Source organism: Lutra lutra, chromosome 5, assembly GCF_902655055.1.
Source record: "Lutra lutra chromosome 5, mLutLut1.2, whole genome shotgun sequence".
NCBI classification, from domain to species: Eukaryota; Metazoa; Chordata; class Mammalia; order Carnivora; family Mustelidae; genus Lutra; species Lutra lutra.
Genome location: NC_062282.1, coordinates 101,952,407 through 101,977,389, shown reverse-complemented (window position 1 = coordinate 101,977,389; position 24,983 = coordinate 101,952,407). Strand labels below are relative to the sequence as shown.

Here is a 24,983-nt window from a genome sequence, read left to right as displayed (position 1 = left end):
TGCCTTGTAAATGGATGCCCATGACCACTGGTGTGTGTGTCTTTAGGCTAAACTGCATAATGGGTCTCTAATGTGGGTAAAAGATGATCACCCAACTCACTTTTAACTGATGAAACTGAAACCAGATCTCTAGAGTGAAACACCCGTGCATTAGCCCTGTGATAACAGATTTCCAGATGGCTGGAACTGGACCTCCGTCTCTGCCCTTGGCCGATGATATTGACCAATAAACTGCTTTATGTCAATCGATCATGAGATACGGTGCAAGTGAATGTTACATGTGGATAATAGCCTTTATTCCGGGTCTTTTATAAAACCATTTAATGTACAATCTTTACTTAAGACTCTCAGAGGAGAAATGTTCTCAGAAGCCAGTTTAGAATGAAAGTTATTCACGTGATACATTGTTATTGAGGGATAACATATACTAAAATTAAGCAAGGTGTACTCCTAAGAAGGGAAAAGGTGAAGGCACTTGTGAGTGATTTGAACAGTGCTTGTAAACATACCACTGCCTTTCCAAGTATCCTTTCCATGGATGTAATTTTCAAAGCAGTGTTAGGGCTGACCCACAAAAAGGTAGAAAGCAATCTTTTTTCTCAGAGGAACACAAATTATTTTCCACTCTCCTCTATGTATATGTAAATGTGTGTCTCTGAGAAGGTTATTCTCCCCTGCGAATTAATGTAGTCCATCTGAAAAGGGGAGATGAGTGGGCTACATGTAAATTATGACTTCCCCGGATGTTTCTTTGACATTCAATTTACAGAGATTGATCTGGTTGAGGCTGGTAATTGCGCCTCTTTCCATGCGGGCTGTATGCATATTTGCATGGAAGGGAAATGAATGCAAAGGCGTATCTGAGAGCACCCTCAGTACCTGGATGCTGGCAAATGACCTCTTTCAGTGATTGTTTTTCAAGAGTTGCTATGAGTGGTCGGGGGGGCCAATTATTTTAAAATCATTGGTGGAGTTTAGACTCTGAATTTTATTTCCTATTCACAGTCAGACTACAGCACACTACTAGGAAAAATAAAAGCCCACGGAGAACAGGGTGGAGAGTAGAGGTGGTGCTCCAAGGAAGAAACCAGTGGGCTCAAGGGTGGGGCAATTGGGCAATTCCCAAAGGGTGGGGAAATGTGGAGGGCATCCCAGATATTTGTGTGTCTGTCACCTGAGTGCTAGTGAGGCTGCAGAGATAGAAGGGACTCTGTACCAACCAGCTCCATCGGCAGCAAGAGTCAGAATCGAGGGGAAACGTAAGAAATCAAACACAGCTCTTAGGTTTCTCAGAAAGATGTTGGGAGGGGTTATAAAACTGCCTGTCTCATCTCAGTGTTCACTCCCTTGCTCTGAAGAATCACATAATTGGTCTAAAATTAGGGCAAAATGAAAGGCTTCGGTATATGTGGTTGTTGATTTCATGCTTTTTCCTCTTGCACAGTTTGCAGCCAGAAACCACATGTGATAGTTTTCTGGTTATAAAAAGTAATGGTGCTAAAATATTACAGTAACTCTGCCTACTCTTTTTAATTGTGTCCTCAATATAAGTTAGGCATAGATAAGTTTAGGCAGTAATGTTCTCTTAAATTCTCTTGTTTCCTATTTCTATTTAGAAAATGGACAAAACATTGTTCATTGCACAAACAGAATGAATGTTCCTTGAATTGCTCACTGGGCACCATGCTCTTTTCTGAGTGCTTTACAAGGCTTGCATCCTTGAATCCTCACAAGACTACGAGATTGTGCCTTGGGTCATTTCTCCAGGAATCAGACTTTGAGATGGGAAGGTATGTGCAGGAAGTTTATGGGCGGGGGGATCCACAGCTGTGGGGAGTGAAGGCCATGGGACTAGGACAGAGGGAAGGGTTGCAAAGCTAGGTAGCTGCAGCTAAGGTCTCTACAGATCCCTGAGGGAGCTCTGGAGCTGGGAAGGCATTTCACAGTTGTTCCCTTTGAGACAAGGGGGCAAGGTTTTTACATCCCCCATGCCCTTCAATGGTCAGTGCATATTAGATTCCCCTAAGGCGGGGGTGTGACCCTGGGCAAGGCCAGCTCTCAGCAGCTGAAGAGCCATCAGATGACAGTGTTCCTAAGAGCTAGGGACATATGCAGAAAACAGACTCCAAGAGTTAAACAACTTGCTCAAGGTCACACACGAAAGACCCCATCCAGCCTGACCCAGAGCCCCCTGTCTGAACCATCATTTTGTCTCCATCCTGCAAACCAGATAAGTAAACTATTAAGTGAATAAGCTACTTTTGAAGAGAAGTACATGCTCTGAAGAAAATGAAAGGGGGCATACTAATGTGCAGGTCGTATACAGGTGGCACTTCTTCCTTCTTGTAACATCAGGTATTATACTGTGTGTGTGTGTGGCAGAGGCCACTAGCCATCCCATCCTGCCTGAGGACACAGCCACATGGCAATCTCCCATTTCTCTCGTGGTGCCATGGGCTCCTCCCCAACCTGGCCAGGAGAACCCCTAGAGACCACGCTGCTGCTCCAGACCTGAGGGCTTCAGTGGCTACAGCAGCTTTGGAAGCTGGTGCATCAGAGAGCAGAACTGCCATGGGACTCAGTCTCTCAGTGATGTCATGCAGCAGACAGCAGCTGGACTGGAGTCCTCATGCTGGGCTTTTTGTTACGAGAGAGCAATAAACTTACTCTTCTAAGCCCTGGAATTTTAGGGGGTCAGAATTTGTTATGGGAGCTTAATCTAAACTTAGGAGTACAGTGTAGAAATATATCTAAAATACTTCAGTATGGGAGGACCTGGGTGGCTCCATTGCCTAAGGGTCTGAATCTTAATTTTGGCTCAAGTCATGATCTTGGAGTCCTGGGATTGAGCTCCACATTGGGCTTTCCACACTCAGTGGGGAGCCTGCTGGAGATTCTCTCTCTTCCTCTGTCTCTGCTCCTCCCCCTGTTTGTGCACACTCTCTCTCCCTTTCTCTCAATAAATTAAAACTTAAAAAAAAAATACTTTAGTATAAATAGTATAATATATGGGTAGTTATTATTGGGGTGGTATGAAGGTTAATTTTATTTATCAGCTTGGCTGAGACACAGTGCCCAGATAGTTGGTCAAGCATTATTCTGGATGTTTCTGTGAAGGTACTTTTTGAATGAGATTGTCATTTAAACAGGTGGAATTTGAGTAAAGCCAAATACCTTTCACGATGTGGTTGGGCCTTATCCAATTAGTTGAATGCCTTCATAGAACAGAGATTGACCTCTCTTGAGCAACAAGGAATTCTGCCCGCGGTCTGCCTTACAGCTTCTGATGCAAAATCTGTTCTTCCTGGTTCCCCAGCAGACTGCCTTTAGACTCAGACTCAACTCTTTCCTGAGTCTCCAGCCTGCCAGTCCCCACCCCCTCCCCCATCAGACTTTGGATTCCTCAAGCCTCCACAATCATTCCTTAGAATGTCTCCATATAGACATATTCTGTTGGTTCTGTTTGGACAAGCCTGACTGATACAAGTAATTATTAGCATTTGAAGCACCAAATGAGGACTCCTAGCTTCAGAGATGGCAACTGCATCTTCATGTATCTTATAGAAATCTACTCCAGAAAGTTTGTTAATTGAGATGACGAATGATAAAAATACATATGTGTATAATTGGTGGTATGGATTGCATTCAAGATGTATGGTTGGCTAAAATGATTTTTCTGTCCCCATTACCCTTGCCAGAATAAGGTATAAGAATTGTCAAGCCCCATGGCCCTAGGCCTAGATCACTACTGGGCCTGGTCATATGTTCCACAGAGAACTCCACAGCCTGATCCAACTAGGGATACAGCTGAGTCTGCTGCTAGAGTCTGTTGGGTCTGCCGCCAAGTGAACCTCTCATGTGAAGTGTTTGCTTATGAGCTGGTAAGCCTGAGAACAGAGAGAAGGGATTCACCCAGCTTCCAGTGACTGGTTTTAAGATTGTTTGTTTGTTTGTTTAATCAATAATATAAAGGTGGTACAATTTGATAGGTGATATTTCATCTTTAATCTCCAAAGGCTGTCATTATTTACCAAAAGAGCTGACCCTTGTTGAATGACCAGTTTGACTTAGATCAGTTCTCCAAGAAAGGAGAGAAGGAAATGGAGAGTAGTATGTGGGTGAACATGGAGGATGTCTTCAGAGGGCCTGTATTTATATTTATATATTTATTTTAGAGAGACAGAGAGAGAGAGAGAGAGAGAGAGCGCAAGTGAGTGGGAGGGGTGGAAGAGCAGAGAGAGAGAATCTTAAGCAGGCTCCATGCTTAGTACAGAGCCTGACCCAGGGCTCAATCTCACAACCCTGAGATCATGACCTAAGCTAAAATCAAGAGTCAGATACTCAACTGCCTGAGCCACCCTTGAAGACCTGAGGCACCCTGAAGACCTGGATTTAAATCCCATATCCCCCACTGGCTAGTTGTGTGACCCTTGCTCAACAAACTCTTCTTTCATAGTCTTTGATGAAGTAGGTACCAGTCATGAGGAAGATCACATGACTAATGTCTGTGCCATGCTCAGCTCAGTGCCTCAGTGAGTGTCTAGAATGAGTGCTAACAAACATCACCATCAATAATGAGCAGTGCTGTGTCATGGAGGGTTGCAGACAGGGGAAGATTAATCTTTTAGGCATTATTGCAAGTGCACCCAATTTCAACAGCTACGGTTCTTACTTGCATTCCTAACAAAAGGAATGAACACTAAGAAACCAATAGAGGTAGCCCCTGATTTGGGAAAGCTCCTTCTCTGGGAACTATAGTCAGCATCTGAGCATCAGGCCAACACAGCTTTGAAGGGTGTCTGTGAGCACCTGGGCTTTCTCTCCATTTATTTTGTGCATCATTAGCAAAATGTGGCCTAAGGTATCAGAAAAGCCTAAGACATGTTACTTTTTGGGTCTGAGATGCTCAAAACATTTTCCGTGTAAATTAACAGTAACTGCTTCCTCGCTTAACAGCCTGTTTACCAAAGTTTCCAGAGGAACGCTCTACTTTTGGGGAGCAGGGGAAACCTGTACTATCCTGTGCTGTTGAACTGTGAAGGCTCAAGTGTTTTCTACCCAGGTGTGTGGAGATAGCCGAAATTTAATTTTTTGAATTACACTGGATATCTTCTGAACCATTTTGAGAGATGTTGCTAGGAGTACTGGGACTTTAGTGTTTTGTGTTCATGGAAGGGTGGGAAATACTGGTGTATTGTCTGTTTGGGCTGCCAAACAGAACACTACAGGCTAGATGACTTCAACAGTGAAACTCATTTTCTCACTGTTCTGGAAGTTGAAGAACCAAACTCTGGCAAGGTTGGTTTTTAGTGAGGCCTGTCTTCCCGCCTTGCCAATGGTTTCCCTCACGCTGTTGCCTCACCATGACCTTTCCTCTGGGTGTGGGTGCTCCTGGTATCTCCTCCTCACCTTACAGGGACACTAGCCCTCATGGCTGAGGGCCTCACCCTCATAACCCCATTTAACCTTAGTTACCTCGTTTCTCTATCTCCAAATACCCTCAAGGTTTCATTGGAGATTAGGGCTTTAACATAGGAATTTCAGGGGAACACAATTCAGTCCAAAACAACGGAGGAGTGTGAAATGTTAACTATGTTTCTTTGTTCTAGGACTGTATTATCCTCAAGAGATACCCCGAAAGGACATATAATGACATAGTGTTTCCCCAACTGATTATTCTAGGAGATCCCATTTTGATGTTAAAGCCATCCCTTACTAAGGGTTTGGGAAAAACATTTCAGAATAAACTGTGGGGCCTCTCTGTGTGTGCCTCAGTGTGGACTCAGGGAAAGCTGACACAGGGAGGACTGTTGACTTTGATATTAAATATTCTAGTTTGTTGTCACCTTTTGTTTGTTGGCTGTGGTGCTGGTTTTCACAGCGGTCCCAGCCAGGCCCGCGAGAGGCTCCCTTTCTTTGACAGCAGTGAGCTCATTGAGCCCAACATGCCTTCTGTCATACACGCTCTTATGGTTGCTACTCAGGCTCTTTCAGTTTCCCTGGAAAGCGGAGGGTGTACGACATCTAAATATTAATAAGCGGGTTATCACTGTACTTAGAAAGCAGTTCCCTCTCTCCCGAAAAAAATGGAAATACTAAAATATTATGTTCTTGGATTGACATTGCTGTAATGCGATGTGCTCATTTGTATTCATGTAGTGTTTCAAAACCAAGTATCCTCGCCTGCAGATTTTTCTAATTAAATAGCTGGAAAAACCATCCACCATTATCTCATTTGAACTCCCTGTAATAGCTTATTTCCTCTTCTTCTTTTTAATGTATAAATAAAGCCTTCAGATTTTAATTTCCCCAAGACGCTCCTTTAATGGTAAATACAACCTTTCTGGACCTTTTTTCCATCAGTTTCTTTAACATGAACATTTATTACCTTATCTTTCTGATGCAACATTAAAAGGCACATTGCTGTAATTCCTCATTATTAAGGAATTATTGTTAATAAATATTGTGATTCATTGCTATAAAACATTAAAGCATATAATTTTCTTCTCTGTGTTAAGCCTCATTATTTAACAAATGTGAAGCTTCACTGTTACTTGGTGATTGTGTTTAGGAATAACATTCTCTCAAAGGCAGGATGGTGTTGTAGGAAGGTGGCCTCCAGTGTCCTAGAAGCCATTTATTAGCTGTCAGATGCTGGGAAGGGGGTGGAGTGTGGGTCTCATTTTTAAAATTTGTAAAGTGAGGCTGTCTTTTTTTTTTTTTTTTTTTAAATTTGTATGATTGCAAGGATAAACCCTTTCAAGGAGCTAGAGAAAAAGGGGAGTTTTTCTCTAAAAACATATTATCAGTTGGTCATTAATTGACTTACTGATGGATTAAAAAAATCTTTGTCACCCAGTATAACTCATGCAGGCAGGCACACACATCTAGACTCACTAACATAAATAATAGAGCTTACTGCTCTGAATTTTAGCTAATCATTCCTCTATTCGGGTGTTTAAATTGTTTGCAATTTTTACAATTACAAATAATATTACAATGAACTTTTTTTGGTATTTAATTTCTCCTGAGTCTTTGATTATTTTGTTAGCAAAGATTCCTAGAAGCAAAATTAACTGGGTCAAAGTGTATATACTTAAAATGTCTATGCATATATTTCAAAATTGTTTTCCTGAAAAGTAACCAATTGACATTCCTAAGTAGGAGCTTATGAGAGCAACCACCTGTCCGCACTCCTACCAATACTTAAAAGTAGTAGTTCATGGTCTTATTTTGTATAACTGTGGTTATTAGTACTTTGTACCTAGTAAGACTAACCATTTTCTAACGTTTTTATTAGCCAGTTCCGTTCTCCTGAGCATTGTCTAATTGCACAAGCCTATCTTTATTTTAGACGTTACTGTTTTTCTTATTAATTTATGGCAATTCTTTACATATTAAAAATATTAAACCTTCATTGTACTATTTTTAAATGCATTTTCCTATTTGTCATTTGATATTAATTTTTAAAGGATTTTATTTATTTATTTGACAGAGAGAGAGAGATCACAAGTAGGCAGAGAGGTAGGCAAAGGGGGGTGGGGGAAGCAGGCTCCCTGCTGAGCAGAGAGCCCGATGCGGGGCCGATCCCAGGACCCCAAGACCATGACCTGAGCTGAAGGCAGAGGCTTTAACTCACTGAGCCACCCAGGTGCCCCAATATTAATTTTGTTTATGCCATTTTTTGGTGGACAGTTATTCAAGTTGAAACTGTCTTATGTGGACAAATACAAGTATCTATTAAATATGGGTGATAGAAATATGGCCATTTATATACTTTTTTCTAATTGAAAATGATTCATAGATAAACAAAGTCATACTTGCTCATTAAAGATTTCTTCCATTTTACATATACTTAGGAAACTCTTCTATTTTTTTCCCTGGCATTATTTTGTAAATAATTCAGTTCTTTCCCCTTAGTTTGTTTCATAGAGCACTGTCTTTAGTAACTTTCTCTTTTCCTGCTTGATTGTGACCTAGAAACTTGCATTTCTGAGTTCGCCATGTCTGTTAGGAAAGAACAATGTCTGGCGGAGAAAGGACTACGAGAAGACTATGCGACTATCCTGACTGGTGGCTACGCTGTCATCCTGAGACTGTGGGAATGACAGATCTTCAAACTAGGAAGCTCTCAGCAGACATGATTGGACACAGATTTTATGGGATAGATTCTTGTAATCAATCAGAATATCTGAGCCCCCATTGTGAATAAACGCCAACCTCCTCCTCAAACACATCCTTCTCCCAGGGTTTAAATAGCACATGCGCCTTTGTCAACGATGCTGCCCAGACAGATCAGTAGGACAGTAGGGACATAGCATAGTACACTGGACACTCCTCCCATCACTGCACGCCCACAGCACTGAAGAGCAGGAGCTAAACTGTGCAACATAACCCACTACTTTGTTAACAATGAACGTTTGGTGGTTAGTCTTGACTTAAAAAGCAGGCAAACTTCTTAAGGGACCTGGCCATGTTACTTGTACCTTATTTCCTGCAGTGCCCAGAGAACTGCTCAGCAGCTAGGAGATGCTCAAGAACTCCCTTAGCGATGATCATTTTCTTTTCTTTTGCAGATTGCCAGTCTTAGTAATTTTGTATACAATGGGAGGATTTTTATTTATTTATTCCTTTAGTCTTCTAGGATTTTTGTTTTCAACCAAATACTTTTCCACATTCAGGGCTGAGAATAAGTATTCTAAATCCTAGGTGAAATCTCAACTGCATACACAAACTACTTTTCAAAGCCTGATTTTGGTTTCTTGTCTCGGCTCATGATTAACCTTGTTATTTTGTATTGTATTAAGCTAGGAGTTGTCCAGAAGCTGCTTCTCTCATCTGGTTGCAGCCCTGGTTCTCCCTTAGATATGTAAACCAACTTGTTGGAAAAGTATGCATCTTGCTGTCTTTTTCTGCTCTGGACCGGAGGCAGATAGTGGAGCATCTAGGACAGACTGGAACACACTAGGCATCACAGCATGAATAAAGCAATTTGGTGAAGAGTAGTGAAATCACAGGGAAGTTCCTGGGCAGGGGGGCGGACAGGAGGAGTTGGCAGTGTGGAGGCATCAGTAGGAAGTCTGAGGGGCACAGGTCAGGTGTTCCCCACAACCTAATTATTTTAAAAGCAGCTTTGACCAGGAAGTCACCAACCAGCTATGTGGGCTGCTGAAAGACCAAGTAGAAAGTCACATGCCAGAACACGAGGCCCCAGAGGAGACTTCTGAGTCATTACTTTTTCCCATCCTGTGCAGCCATTTGCTTCTTCTAATCACTGGTTCTGGCTTCTCTATGTTCAGGTTCAGGGATACCTGCTCAGGAGTTTGCTGGCATTTTCCCCCCTAATTTCTAAAAAAAATCGTGGTAAGATACATATCACTTTAATTTACTATCTTGACCTTTTGTAGGTGTACAGTTTAGTGGTAGTAAGTACACTCATGGTTTTGCTGTGTTTTGGACACCAAAGTGTTTCTCTTCTAAATTTTCTGCCTCAGGCCTGTGAGGCAGCTGGAGGAGGGCAAACAGATCAGGGCTCAATATCAAATGAATTAGCCTGAAATTTGTATTTGCGTTTTGAAAATCAGACCAACTTCACTGGGATCTTTATTTTTATTTTTTATTATTTATTTATTTATTTATTTATTTATTTATTTTTAAAAAAGATTTTATTTATTTGACAGAGAGAGATCACAAGTAGACAGAGAGAGAGAGAGAGGGAAGCAGGCTCCCTGCTGAGCAGAGAGCCCGATGCGGGACTCGATCCCAGGACCCTGAGATCATGACCTGAGCCGAAGGCAGCGGCTTAACCCACTGAGCCACCCAGGCGCCTGGATCTTTATTTTTAAAGGGTATTATTATTGTTGTCACGGTGGGAATTACATGTGAGACTGAGAATAAACTTTGTTACCAAATAGGACACTAAAGGAAACACTTCCCTGGTGTGGTAATTCAGATGAAAAAGTCTTTGGGACTTCAAGAATCAGTTATTTGCTGTCACACACCAGAGCTGTTTTTCCAGACTGGCGTACATTCCGGTGCTGGGTTCAAATGGCCACTCTTCTAAGGAAAGGGTCTTCTAAAGGCAGAAAGTGAAAGGATACACATTGTTGCTGCATGCCCTCCACCGTGGTCCTGGAGACTGGCCATGGGATTTTAGCAAAGTCACCTTACTGTTCTGTGCTGTGGTTCATCCTGCAATAATGGCAGAATTTCGTACATTACCTAAGAGCTTTGAAAGGAGTCACGAGGTCTATAGGAGCAGTGTGATGCAGTCCCACTGTCTTCAGGGGCACTGGCACGCGGGCCAGCCCTGCTTTGTTCTTATAAAGCATCTCGTGTCCCAGGAGTTGTACATACTTTGTGGGTGGGGAGTGTGTGTGTGTGTGTGTGTGTAGGAGGTCATTGTGCATGTTACGTTGTTGCTTCCACTAGTTTTTCAACTCCTAACTGAACAGATGTAGTACAACAAATGATGCTAACTGTCTTCAGTGCTCACTTGGCAGGAAGTCTGCCTTGCCCTGTGAGATCATTTGCTAATTGAGAAATAAAAACAAGAGCCAGCTAAAGGCCTGGTCAGAGCTGTATATTGTTTCAACAAAAATCTCGGGAGGTATAGGTTTCTTGTTCTTTATTCCCATTCTTACTAATTTTCTCTTTCATCTCTTCCTTCTTCCTTTCTTTCTCAGGCTTAGAGAAAGTAAGTACTTTCTCTTACTCATTATTGTCTTTCCAGGGTGAATATTCATTGGCTTTTTGATCATACCAGTCCCACATGTAACTTTTTCTCTGCCTGTGCATGTATTGATAAGATCAGGATAAGGCCTGCTCTAAAGTTGCTCTGTTTATTCTATTTGGTGTGCTGTAGCTAGGAAATAGAATTCTGGCTTTTCCATCTTTTTTCAATATTGCAGTTTGTACTTCATAATATCCTGCACTTAAAGAACATGATTACTGCTAATTATCATTTAGAAAATTGTTTTTTGCTTGATTAGAGATTTTAGCTATGTGTACTCAAATCTAGTGGGTCTTCATTATGTGCCTTACTTTCTATTCTATACTGGCTTAAATATTAATATATGGAAATTTAGCTTCATCTGCCATACCTTTTGATGTCAGAAGCATAATCAGTATAATTGGCTTAGATTGTTTTTTCTCCTGTTTGTATTTCATATTATCTAATGTCATTAGTGAGCTGACTGCTGAGTGGGTAATCTGCATTTCAGAACTGCTTCTTGAGCACATTATTACCATTGATTTTGATTATTTTAATTTCCATTCACCCTAGGCAGGCCCTCAAGCTGTGTCGTTTTATTCAAAGAACTGCTTTCTTCCATTCACTGAGCAAATCTTTCTGTTTCTGAAAACCCATCAGCATTCTGATCAATCCTGATATTTTTACTTAGTCTGGGGAAACTTGAATTTCGTAACATATGGGTGGGGGTAGGTAGCTCAAGACTGGTGTGTGCTGATTCTGAAGGGTAGTTAGCCTACTAGCCTTGGTGCCCAGAGGGAAGCCGGGTGCCCAGTCTGGTCTGCTTTCAGAGATTCAGCTGGGTAATTGTGGGGCTTCTCTGAGCCTGCAGCCAGCCCCCCCTCTATCCAAAGGACTTGCATGCTTCCTGCAGTCATTCCTCTCTTCACTCTCCCTAAGGCTTGCAGGTTTATCTTTTGCCCTTGGAGAATGATCGCAGGCCTCATTGAGGGATCGAAATCCGACTTCCTTTGGGTTTTTGAGTGTATTCCAAAACTAACTGTAAAAAGAACCCCACATTAAGGTCTAAGTTTGGCTACGGTCAGCCACAGATGCTGCTTAGCCTCTGGCTTGGAAGCATGTGTTCCGTTCAGCGGCTGGTGGTTATTAAATCCTTTGTAGTTGCACGGAACCTTGAAAGTCAAGGCTGCAGAAGAAATGACCGGCACCCATATTCTGCTTCTGGCTTTTTATGGACTAGAAAACAGAGACCTGGGGAGGTAAATGACCGGCTGGAGGTCACACAGTCTCCAAGTGTCAGAGCCAAGTGGGAGTGTCCCCTCTCCACGGGTGGCCTGCATCCTTGACCTCTCAGCGGCACCCTGTTATTGGAGGAGTGTAGAGGCATATTTTGCACACCTGCTGACCGCCAGTCGGGGTGGCTGATTGGCAGCTCTGCATGTACACATGTCGTTCAATGTGGTTTTGGCAGCAGAGGCTTTTAGAAGGGAAATGGGAATACACAAGGAACGTGATTAAAAGCACGTGTGTAATGCATCTACACACATGTACATGTTAGAGGTCTAGCAGAGTGATTCTGCCTGGGTGTGACCTCAGTCAGCTTGGATTAAAGAGCCTTTCTCTCCTTTCTCCCATTTGGGCAGGCTCCTTGCTCCTGTACTGTAGAGGAAACACAGGAGCTTGGTGCTGAAATTTCTGTCCTCCTTGGAAGGCAGTGCCTTCCAAGGAGGAGGAGTGGGACTCCAAACCTCTTAGCCCTTCTCTTCACTGTCTGGTTTGACTGGAGGAGGTGGAAGCAGACATAGCTTCCTTTGGGAGACTGGAGGTGAAGGATTGGGTAGGACTTCTGTGTCTGAAGTTCCTACAATAATTAGTTTAGGGCATTCCAAACTATAATTCGTATTTAATTATTGTAGGACTTCTTAATTACCTAAGGGATTTTTAAATGTTTTTTCAGCCCCGAGGGTGAATATTTAAGAATATGTGACATCAGTGCCCATGACTGGCAGTTCTTTTAACAGTTGTTTAACGTTAATTTGGCCTCATCAAAGGAGGCAAATAAGATTGAGCGAGGCAATATTTTACCGTGCATGTCTTGAAATGAGAATCTTAATCCTAAATAATCATTGCCTGCTATTTCCTCCTTGGGCCAGACGTCTCCTTTTAATTTGTTGCTTTCCGACGTAGGGATGTCAGCTAATGTCCTCCCTTCTCAGTCCTGTGCAAGAACCTAGTCTTCTGAGGTACCTAGACTGTGCCTGTATCACACCACCTTTGTTTCCCCTTTAGTTACAAACATCAGGCAAGTGGGTGACTTGGCCCTGAGGAAAGCTTGCTGCAGCCAGAACATTTGGAGACTGACTGAATTTTTGTCTGAGTTGCCAGGGAACTTCCAAATTGAATGGACCTGGATACTTAGATGAATTTACTTAATGAAAGGGATAAAAGGATGGACGAGGCCAGTGACTTCTAGACTCTTGGCTTTTACAGAACATTAAAATTCCTAAAATGATTTTAAAGATGACATTGAATTTTCATTTCCTTTTGCTAAGTAAGGCCATTAAGAAAGTATCAAGGTATTATCCACTATGACACCGTGTGTGTGTGTGTGTGTGTGTGTGTGTGTGTGTGTGTTTGTGTGTGTGTGTGTGTGTGAGAGAGAGAGAGAGAGAGAGAAAGAGAGGGGGAGATTAGCAGTAAAGGACAGTCCTTGAATCCTATTTTAAAAACTCTATGAAAAACTTAACGTGGTATTCATTTTTTAAATTTTACTAAAGATGGGTAAAAACTGGCATTTAACAGCTACTGAGCCAAGTGACCGTTTAGAGTCCCTTTCAGATATCACATTGACTTATATTTAACTTATTCCACTACGACTCCAAGATCTTTTCAGCCTTATTCATTTTTTCCCCTTTCAGTAACTATTTCCTTGCTTTTGATTAACTTCTTCCCCTGCTGCCCCTCCCCCTTTCGCTCCCGCTTGCTCCTCCTCCTCTCCCATTCTCCAGGGTAGAAAGGCTCAGTGTCACCACTCTCTGGGGTACCCTTTCCAAGGGGTTGGTTTCTGTTTTGAATGGGGTGGTGTTCCCAAACCTGAGGAGAGTGCCATCGTACAAAACACTCATGTCATAGATTAAAATGTAAAACATTGTTGTTTGGCTGATATCCATCTATTCACAGCTCCTTCATGGCTATAATAATCAACCAGCTAGCTGTATGCCTACCAAGTAGTTTTGTGTTCTGAATATTTTTCTAATTAGTTAGTCCCTGTGGTAGGGGACTAAACGAAAAAAAAAAAGGACCTTTCTTAAATCAAGATATATAATGTTGTTTGCTTCTCTTCAATCTACTGGGCCTATTACTCTGTCATAGAAATAGATTAATGGGCTGAAAATTTCACCAGGGCTTGTTTTCTCATGAGTTTTGCTGATCTTACTGCTTTTGTTTGGGCCAGGATTTACAGTAATGGCAGGTCTGGTTGTTTTTCAATATTTGGATTTCTAGTTTCAGTAAAATATTTCCCACGTAATCAAAACCACATTGAGATACCACCTTACACCAGTTAGAATGGCCAAAATTAACAAGACAGTAAACACCAAGTGTTGGAGAGGATGTGGAGAAAGGGGAACCCTCTTACACTGTTGGCAGGAAAGCAAGTTGGTGCAGCCACTTTGGAAAACAGTGTGGAGATTCCTTAAGAAATTAAAAATAGGGGTACCTGGGTGGCTCAGTGGGTTAAAGGCCCTGCCTTCGGCTTGTGATCCCAGGGTCCTGGGATCAAGCCCCACATCGGGCTTTCTGCTTGGCAGAGCACCTGCCCCCGCCCCCCGCCCACCCTGCCTGCCTCTCTGCCTACTTGTGATCTCTGTCAAATAAATAAAATCTTAAAAAAAAAAAGAAATTAAAAATAGATCTACCTTATGACCCGGCAATTGCACTACTGGGTATTTACCCCAGAGATAGGGATGTAGTGAAAAGAAGGGCCATCTCTACCCCAATGTTCATAGCAGCAATGGCCACAGTCCCCAAACTGTGGAAAGAACCAAGATGCCCTTCAACGGATGAATGGATAAAGAAGATCTGGTCCATATATACAATGGAGTATTATGCCTCCATCAGAAAGGATGAATACCCAACTTTTGTATCAACATGGAAGGGACTGGAAGAGATTATGCTGAGTGACATAAGTCAAGCAGAGAGAGACAATTATCATATGGTTTCACTTACTTGTGGAGCATAAGAAATAACACAGAGAACATTGGAAAATGGAGAGGAGAAGTGAGATGGGGGAAATCAGAGTGGGAGACAAACCATGAGAGACTGTGGACTCTGAGAAACAAACTGAGGGTTTTGGAGAAGAGGAGGTGGTGGGTTGGGTGAGCCTGGTGGTGGGTATTAAGGAGGGCACGTATTGCATGGAGCATTGGGTGTGGTGCTTAAACAATGAATCTTGGAACACTGAAAAGAAATAAAATAAAACAAAATGAAAAAAAGAGTAGAGGACAATTAGAACTTTTTAAAATAAATTTTACAAATAAGCCTTTTTGATACCATAGAAATCAGCTGGTTTGACTTTTTGATAATAATTAGGTTAATGTTCCTCCTTCAAAAGAACTTCTGGTGAACTATTTTATCAGTTAATTTGAAACAAAACACTTTAATGGATTATAATTTTGTATTCTAATTATGAAATAAAGTACAGCAGCTAGATAGTGGCATCTCAATTTATCGAGGGTTTGAATTCAGGCACTAGATAATATCTTTTGTTTAATGAAAGGTAATACTGCACACATTCCTTAAAACTTGACATAGTTCTTTCTTTTGTTCTGTGTGTAAAAAATGCAATAATAAAGTTTCAGTTTTAATCAGATACCACCATTCGTTAGAGCATCTTGAAGATTTTTTGGTCAGAGATGGTTTTGCTATCGATGGAGCATTTCAGATCTTCTTTGTGGAAAATAGAGTTAAAACATTCAGGAGCTTCTAAGTTCTTCACATAAAAACACTGTGGTTCATATAGTCCAAGAGTTAAAATACCACCCAACTCCTGGTGATGCTGAGATGCAGGCTTAGTAAGTGTAAATTTGAGCAGCAGAGTTCCAGGAGATCATGGGGTCTTTTAAGCTTGTTTAAGTTCTGTGTTTAAAGCATTGGATATGCATGAAGGTCACCTATTGGCTTTGGAGTCTTGAATGGCTCCACCATACCTCAGCAGTGCTATTGTAGACAGAGCCCTGAATTTGGAGAGAGGACTCCTGGACTCATGACCTGAGAAGCCCCTCTTGAGCCGTTGGCTGAGTCATGGTCTTCTCATCTGCGAATGGCTATGCCTCACTCAGAGGACTGTTGTGGAGATGACAAGACATCAGGTGGAGAAAAATATTTTATAAAGCGTGGAACTCTTTCAAGTATTTACCAGAATCAACAACGGGACTCCACCACAGGATAATTATAACCGAGAGTTCTAGAGGCTCGATGGTCAGCATTTCAACCTCAAAGTACGGGCTGATAGCCCCTTCAAGAACTAGAGGTGAGAAACTAGATATTAAAAGCAAGTGAGACCTCTGCCTGAACATGTCATCTGGTTAGAGGTGGAAGGGAGAAAATTTTGCCCTGATGGCATCCGAGCCCTGACAGAATGGGAGGCATGTGGAGACCCATGCTTTGTTCTTGGCATAAAGAGCCAGCCTGTGGAGTTCCTTGGCAGGAATGAACTGCAGCATCTGCTGGGAGTAGAGAGTACATTTAAATGGATTTAGTTTCAGTATTTCAGTTTCTTGTCACTAGGGATGAGCAAACCCAGCAGTGTTCTATGTTTTCAGAAAGTCTGACTTATTTCTCAAGCATTTTGGGTTTGGCTAAAGTCTACATGTGTTTTGCCAGCTTTCCTCTTTTAATTATTAGTATTAGACCCATGTGTATGAGTTTGAATGAGAATTTTGTAGCCATTTTAATATTTATTTACACTTTAATTCCTCCAGAAGCTGTGTTGAGTAAGAGCTGTTACATCTTGTAGACTCTTTGAAGATAGTTTATAAACATTTCTCTCATAAGATGTAACACTGACTTCAATCTTTCATATCTCACAAAGAAATTTGGATTTGGGGATGGTTAGGATGGGATCCCAATTCCAAATCTGTGATGCTTATGGCATGGTTTGAACAACACAAAGTAAGTTCTCACTGTCTTACTTGCATTTGACTTAGAGGCCTTCATTTTGGTACAACTCCCAAAAAGATTTTCCAGAAAGCACATGCTTTTTTAGAAAACGTTATTCTCCATCCTTAGGTCTTGCATACAGTTGTCAGAGCCATGGAAAAACAATTTCTGTGGTCCCTCTCTTTGGTTTTTCTTTTTGCCAAGTACGACACACAGATTGTACTCGTCTACTGCCTGGAACCAAAAAGAAATGGTAATTTCCCAGTAATTCTTCCCTTCTCATTGCCCGGTAACTCATCTATGTCTATCTCAGGCTGTGCACAGTACATCAGTAATACTGATTTAGGGAAAAAGACATTGTTTGCTAATGACAAAATAATGGTGTTATTTTGCCCTGATCCCGAGGTACTCTTCTATTCCTGATAGTTTGTTCTGAGATAACAGCATGGTTGGGAACTGAAGTTACAAGTGTTAGAGCTTGGGATGGGGTGGGGGGATTTCATGACTGCCCAGTCAAACCCCCTTGTTATTGAAGGGTTTGAAATATTAAACGAACAAACAGAAACCTCAGGCATATGGCAGGCACTCAAGAAATGCTTTTGAATTAATGCACCAATTATCTTCAAGACTAAGCTCTTCCTATGCCTAAAGAATTGTAAGTGTTGAATTGAACTGAATATCCAGACAAGAAGTGCAGCTGTTTATTCATATGTCTTCCTCTTCTGTCCTTTGTCTACAGAACCAAGCTGCGTTTCCTTGAATCACTAATGAATTCTGTACTCCACTGTCAGCTAATACAATTTTGTAAGAGTAAATGTTGTACTTTAATGAGTATTCTATTGGAGGGTGGGAAATGGATCCAAAATCACTAGATTTTGGTCATAACTTATGAACTTCATTATTTAAGAAGCTGCACTTTTCACATTTTTTACATTCAACCTTGCATTTTGGGATAATTATAGATTTACATGCAGTTATAAGAAGTAATATGAAGATATCCCATGTACCCTTTACCCAGGGCTAACATCTTGGAAAATCATAGTATAATATCATAACTAGGATATTGACATTAACACAGTCAAGTGATAGAACATTTAAAAAAATTGATGTATAATGGACGTATAACGTTATATTTGTTTCAGGTATACAACAACATGATTCATTATTTGCATACAGTGGAGAATGCGCACTACCTGAAGTCTAGTTAGCATCCATCACCTGCATGGTTGTCAATTTTTTTTCTTGCGATGAGGACTTTAAGATTTACTTTCTTATCAGCTTTCAAATACACAATACAGCATTATTAACTGTTGTCCACCATGCTGTTCATTCCCAGGACTTATGTATTTTATAAATGGAAGTTTGTACCTTCTGCCCCCCTTCCCCCATTTTGCCAACCACCCACCCCACACCTTTGACAACCAGCTATATGTTCTCTGTATCTATGAATGAGGACTTCTGTTTTATTTTTAAGATTCCACATATAAGTGAAATCATACAGGATTTGTCTTTCTCTGACTTATTTCATTTAGCAGAATGTCCTCAAGGTCCATCCTTGTTGGTCTCAATGGCAAGATTTACTCTCATCTATGGCTGAATAGTATTCCACAGGATATATATTCTACATCTTTTTTTGGTCCATTTATCCATCGATGGACACTTGGGTCATATACATATCTTGGCTATTGTAAGTAATGTTGAAGTGAACATGGGAGTGCATGTATCTTTTTAAAATTAGTGTTTCCATTTTCTTTGGATAAACATCTGCAGTAGAATTTCTAGATCATATGGTAGCTCCATTTTTAATTTTTTGAGGAACCTCCATACTGTTTTACATAGTGGCTGCACCAATTTACTTTTTCAGGAACAGTTCACAAGGGTTCCTTGTCTCTAAATCCTCACCAACACTTGTTTTTTCTTGTCTTTTTCATAATAGCTATTCTAAGAGTTGTGAACTGTTATCTCCTTGTGGTTTTGATTTGCATTTCCCTGATGAGTGAGTGATATTGAGTTTTTCTTATACCTCTTGGCCATCTGTATGTCTTTTTGGGAAAATGTCTCTTCAGAGTCTCTGCCCTTTTTAAAAAAATTTTTTTTTTTTTTTTTGTATTGAGTTGTAGGAGTTCTTTATACATTTTGGATATTAACCCTGTATCAGCTATAGGACTTACAAATATTTTATCCCATTTGGTAGATTGCCTTTTCATTTTATTGATGGTTTTCTTTGCTGTGCAGAAGCTGTTTAATTTGATGTAGCCCCATTTGTTTATTTTTGGTTTTACTGCCTTTGTAGTCAGACACCAGAAATCACCCAGTGTTAGGTCAAGGCTCACTGCCTGTGTTTTCTTCTAGGCATTTTATGGTTTCCAGTCTTACTTTCAAGTCTTTAGTCCCTTGAGTTAATTTTTATGTATGGTGTAAGACAGGGTCTAGTTTCAAGATAGTGAACATTTCTAACACCACAAGGATCCCTCAAGCTGCCCTTTTGGAGCCTCCCACTTCTCTCTTATCCTCACCCTTTCCTTAACACTTGGTGATCACTAATCTGGCCTCCATTTCCATAATTTTTTCATTCCAAGAATGTAATAAAAATGGAATCCTATAAAACTTAACGTTTTGGATTTTTTTTTTTTTTCAATTCAGCGTAATTCTGCAGAGACTCATCCAGGTTGCTGCATGTAGCGACAGTATATCCCTGGGGCGTTTAAGTGGTTCAGTCCATTGAGCACCTATCTGACACTTGATTTTTGGCTCACGTCATGATCTCAGGGCTGTGAGGTCCAGCCCTGCATTGGACTCCACACTTTGAAGAGTCTTGTTCTCTCCCTCTCCCTGTGCCTCTGCCTGTCATGCTCACTCTCTCTCTCTCTCAAATAGATAAATGGATAAATCTTACACACACACACACACACACACACACACACACACTCCTTTTTTATTAGTGAGTAATATTCCACTTTGTGGATACAATACAATTTGAAGGGTATCTGGTCTAAGTTTTGGTTTATCCTGGTATTTTCTATTTCTTTAATGAGCCTTTCTTTTTCTTTGTTGAGCCTTATTTTTCATTTGTTTCAAGCATGTTCATAATTGCTTATTGAAGCTTTCAGGATGGTTGCTTTAAAATCTTTGTCAGTTCAAACATTTCTGTCCTCTCAGTGTTCATATCTGTTCATAATCTTTTTTTTTTTTTGAGATTTAATTTTTAAGTAATTTCAATATCCAACATGGGGCTTGAACTCAGAACCCAGAGATCAAGAGTCACATGCTCTTCTGACTGAACCAGCCAGGCACCCCTATTGATGGTCTTTTTTCATTCAGTTTGAAACCTCTTGGTTCTTGGTCTGATGAGTGATTTTTGATGAAAACCTGGACATCTTGGATACTGTGTCATCGGGTTCTGAATCTTATTTAAACCTTCTCTTTTAGCTGGTTTCCTCTGTCACCACTCCAGGAGGGGGTGAGGAGGAAGCAACTCATTATTAGCCTGTAGAAGTCCTGGTTCTCCACTATGTCTCTTTTGACACTCAAGGGCTCTCCATATAACTGCTGGGCAGGCCTGGGAGCTCTGACATGCTGCCTTCATGGATAACCTCCCTGCCTGGTTGAGGTAGTGGAGATGCCTTGTTACTACTCCCCACATGGTCTCTACTGACAGCATGAAAGGAGAAACTGTCTTCTTACTGCTAATGATGGTGGTAATGATGAACTTCCTGGCTCTCAAGTAGGTCTTCTAGCCATCACTCTAGCAGGGGAGGGAGGAAGGCCTCATTACTGCTGGGTTGGGGTGGAAGTCCAGGCTCTGTATGTGGTCTCCCTGGGAGTGAGGAGGGACTTGTTATCATTCAGCAGGGATGAAAGTCCTGGCTTCCTGCTTGGCACCTCATTACATCCTCCAGAAGGTGAAAGTCTAAGCTTACCTTAGTCTTTATTGGTGTGGGTAGGGGAGGGCCATAAATCTTTCTCTGATCTTTCTCTGGTGTTCTGTTGGATTACTGTCTCAAAGGTTTCTGTCTTACTAGGCTACTCCTTCCCTAGTCCTTTGGCTAAAGAGAATAGGCTTTGATATTTTTGGCCTGTGCTAGTTGGTGTTTCTGGGTGACCAGCTTCTTTAGATTCCAGTCTGAGATATAGGAGGCAAAAAGACAACCCAGGAAACTTATTGCTACTTTGTGCCTTGGGTCTCCAGCTCCCTAATGGTTTTTCTTTCTCCTTACCTTTCAAAATCTTACATGTTTATCTTATATACAATGTCTAAGCTTTTTTTCCCCTTTCTTGTTACAGTTAGTGGGAAGAATAGGGAAAAGTAAGTCTGGGCCACCTTCCCATGTTTTTGTTTTAAATAGAAGGGGAAGAGATGAAATAGATGTCAGGGAATAAATTTGTGCCCTTTTTTTTTTTTTTGGTTTGTTTTTAATGATTCCTGTTGATTGGGAAAATCAACTTTTGTTTTGTTTTTAGCTGTCATGTCATGCTTACCTTTAGTTAAACATTTGGTGTAGTTATTACCACTTTCTAAACCCCCTCCATAGCTACACAGCTCACCGTGTTTCCCCTTCCGTTAAACCCAGTCATTTGGAGCTTGTCATGCTGTAGCCAGCCCTTCCATGGGGAAACGCTGGGAGGTGAAGTCACTTAGGGGAGGCTCCTTTGTTCTGACACTTGCAGTCTCTTCTGCGGTCCATGTCCTTCCTCCACATAGACATTGTGGTTAGTCAGCAGTTTTATCATTCCACTCAGGAAAGGGTTTTTTGTGTCAACATGCTATGAGGAATACAATTTTGGACCCATTAAAAATTCACCAAAGCTCTGTCTAGAAGACCAGTGTTTTAACTCTGCTGGTAACTTTCTCTTGAAAAACTGTCTTTACACATACCCACGGCATGTGCAGAGACTCCAACCTAAAAATTGGCTGTTAGCATTCATATTTTATTGAACCAATAAATTATGAGTTTAACATTTGAGTCAACATGAATGCCAAGTGTTTCATTTCAGGCCCTAGTGTCCATATTGAAGGGACTTTAAATCTACTGCTTGCGCATCTGGAGCTTGTTAGATGTTTATAGTTTGAAGGGAGCCAAATGTCAATGGCACCTTTGGTCTCTGCAGAGATCCAGCGGAGAAAGCAGTTACTGTGCAGAAACAGGCCCCCAATGGCCAGGTCCCCAAGGATCTGCATTGTGTAAGAAAAGTCTGGGCCGGGGGGAGACTGGTTAGGCTTACAGTTACAAGATTGCTCCTAATTCATCTCCAAGAAACAAGGACTCTGTTCACAGAGATGTGCCTAAGTGCTATGATGGGAGGACGTTTTGGTCTTGCTAGAGCAGTACCATCCACTAGAACTTCCTGCAATGATGGGATGTTTTGTGTCTGGTCATCTAATAGTGCAGCCACTCACCACATGGGGGCTACTGAGCTGTCCAAACGCAGCTAGTGCAGTGGAAAAACTGAATTTTTATTCAATTTAATATTAATTAAACATTTTCATGGGCGTATGTGCCTAACAATGACTGTTTTGAACCGCCCAGCTCTAAAGCCAAGCCAAGATGTGAAGAAATACCAGGAATCTATTCCTTTTCTGTGGCCATGATTAGTCAGCTGATGAATTGATGCTTGGGCCCATGGTATTCCCACCCGTTCTCTGGTTTCACAACGTCTGTGCAAATCCATTTCTCTACAGAACTAGCACAAAACTGTATGGGGAGATAGGGACCGTGGATTCAGACAGAACTGGGTTCAAATTCCACCTTAGCAGTTCTATCTCCTTCGGCATGTTACTTCATCTCTCTGAGCTGCTATCGCTTCATCTATAAACTAAGACTAAAATCTGCCTGTGATGGTTAATTTTATGTTCCACCTTGGCTGGACTATGATACTCAGGTATTTGGTCAATGCTATTCTGGCTGTTTCTTTGAGAGTGTTTTTGGGTGAGGTCTTATTTGATTGGTAGACTTAAAGTAAAAGAGGTTTCTCTCCATAGTGTGGGTGGACCCCATTCAATCAGTTGAAGGTCTAAACAGAGCAAAAGGGAGGTTCTCTCACCTCCCAAATACCTTCTTGTTCCTTTGTCATCAACCCTTCACCAAACTCTCAGTTCCTAGCAACCACTGGTCTATTCTCCATCCCTAGAGTTTGCCTTTGTAAAAAATACCATATAGATGGCATCACCCATCATGCAGTCTTTTACAAAAATTGATTTTGTTGTATTTAAAAGTTTATTTTTTTTTTGAATGGAGATGTAGTGGACATGGAACATATTATTTTCAGGTGTACATTGTAATGTGATTATTTGCATATATTATGTGGTCTTTTGAGTATGGCCTATCTTACTTGGCATAAAAATATGTGAAATTCATCCATGTTATTGTGAATATTATTCTTTGTTAAGTAGTATTCCATGGATACCCATAGTTTATTTATCAATTCTCCAGTTGAGATATAAGTTTTTTCTAGTTTTTTGGTAATTCAAAAAAAGCCACTATAAACATTGGTATGTAGTTCTTTGTTTAAACACAGGTTTTTGTTACATTGAGTAAACATACAAGAAGGGATTAGCAGCTCTAATGGCAAGTCTGTGTTTAAATTTATAAGAAAGCACAGAACTATTGTTCAAGGCAGCTGTGCCACTCCACCCTCCAACTAGCAATGTACCAGAGTTCCAGTTGCTCAGTATCCTTACAAGCACAGGGTGCTGTCAGTTTTTAAAACTGCAGCCTGTGTAATAGGATCTCATTATGGTTTTAATTTGTATTCGACTAATGATTTTGAGCATCTTTTTATGTGATTATCATCTCTATCTCTTCTTTAGTGAAATATCTGTTCAAATCTTTTGCCAATTAAAAAAAATAGTTTTATCCCACCTATTATTGAGTTGTGAGAGTTCTTGATATACTCTGGATACAAGTTCTTCATCACAGAAGGGCTTTGCAAATGTTGTCTCCTAGACTGTCTGGTCTTTTCATTCTCTAAGCTTATTGAAGAGAAGTTCTTATTTTTGATGAATTCCAATTTATCAGTTTTTCTCTTTATGCATCATGCTTTCGGTATCATAGTCAATTTTCTGAAAGTTTTTTTGGTTTAAGATTTTGAATTTAGATTTAGGATTCACTTTGAATTAATTTCTATAAAGGGTGGGAAGTGTGGATTTTTGGGGGGTATATATGTATACAATTGAGCACTATTTGTTGAAAAGATTCTGTGAGAAATTTTAGATTAGCAAAAAGAGTGGTCCTTCAACAAGGATGGTTTGAGGAGCACTGACTTTTTTTTTTTTTTTAAAGATTTTATTTATTATTTATTTTGACAGAGAGAGATCACAAGTAGACAGAGAGGCAGGCAGGCAGAGAGAGAGAGAGAGAGAGAGGGAAGCAGGCTCCCTGTCGAGCAGAGAGCCTGACGCGGGACTCGATCCCAGGACCCTGAGATCATGACCTGAGCCGAAGGCAGCGGCTTAACCCACTGAGCCACCCAGGCGCCCCGAGGAGCACTGACTTTACACAAGAGTTTCATTTGCAGCTGCCCTGAGATCCATTCTCAGATTGTCAAGATGTCCAAATGTCCCTCATGTGAGCCACAGCTACTCACCTTCCATTACAATTATTCACAGGCTGGATTAGGAAGGCAGAATGAGCTCATACCTGATTAATCAAAGAATAGCTTTTTAGCTTTCTCTGTTTGGTAAATAAAAGGCATTCTCAGAAATTTAATACAAAGCGTTCTTTCTTCTTGCAATTTTTCTTCTCAATGTGTTCCAAGTCTCTCTGGCTGCTGGAGAAATTGGATAAAGATTCCCCTCTATCCTCATTTTATCACGTATTGCACTGTTCCAAATAGCTGGAAACAGCTGGATTTGTCATTAATCTGTGGGAAACTTAGAAATTGCCAAAGTCTGGCAAAAACAGCTCAAGTCTATGTGTGAAATCCTACATCAAATTCCGGAAGAGAAAGCAGTACAGCTCAGACGGCATTGGTTAGCGATCTCCTGTGGAGGGATATTTGGCAGTAAGAGGATCTTGTTTATTGGGGTGGTCATGCTCTTGCTCCTAGAAGAGAAACTGAGGACCATGCCCTCATGTTGGCACTTGAATAAATTGGTCAACCTTCATGTTGGCAT

General features: G+C 41.0%; 2 long non-coding RNA genes across 2 annotated transcripts in view; one reads left to right on the top strand and one right to left on the bottom strand.

Moving 5' to 3' along the window:
* Positions 1–24,983, top strand: part of LOC125100334 (uncharacterized) — a 38,692-nt gene that overhangs the window by 10,001 nt on the left and 3,708 nt on the right. Inside the window, exon 2 of the long non-coding RNA XR_007127504.1 lies at positions 17,610–17,674. This is a non-coding gene — a long non-coding RNA (uncharacterized LOC125100334). The remainder of the gene's footprint in view (positions 1–17,609; positions 17,675–24,983) is intronic.
* LOC125100332 (uncharacterized) overlaps positions 5,821–24,983 on the bottom strand; it is a 354,931-nt gene continuing 335,768 nt past the window's right edge. The window contains exon 5 of the long non-coding RNA XR_007127502.1: positions 5,821–5,999. This is a non-coding gene — a long non-coding RNA (uncharacterized LOC125100332). The remainder of the gene's footprint in view (positions 6,000–24,983) is intronic.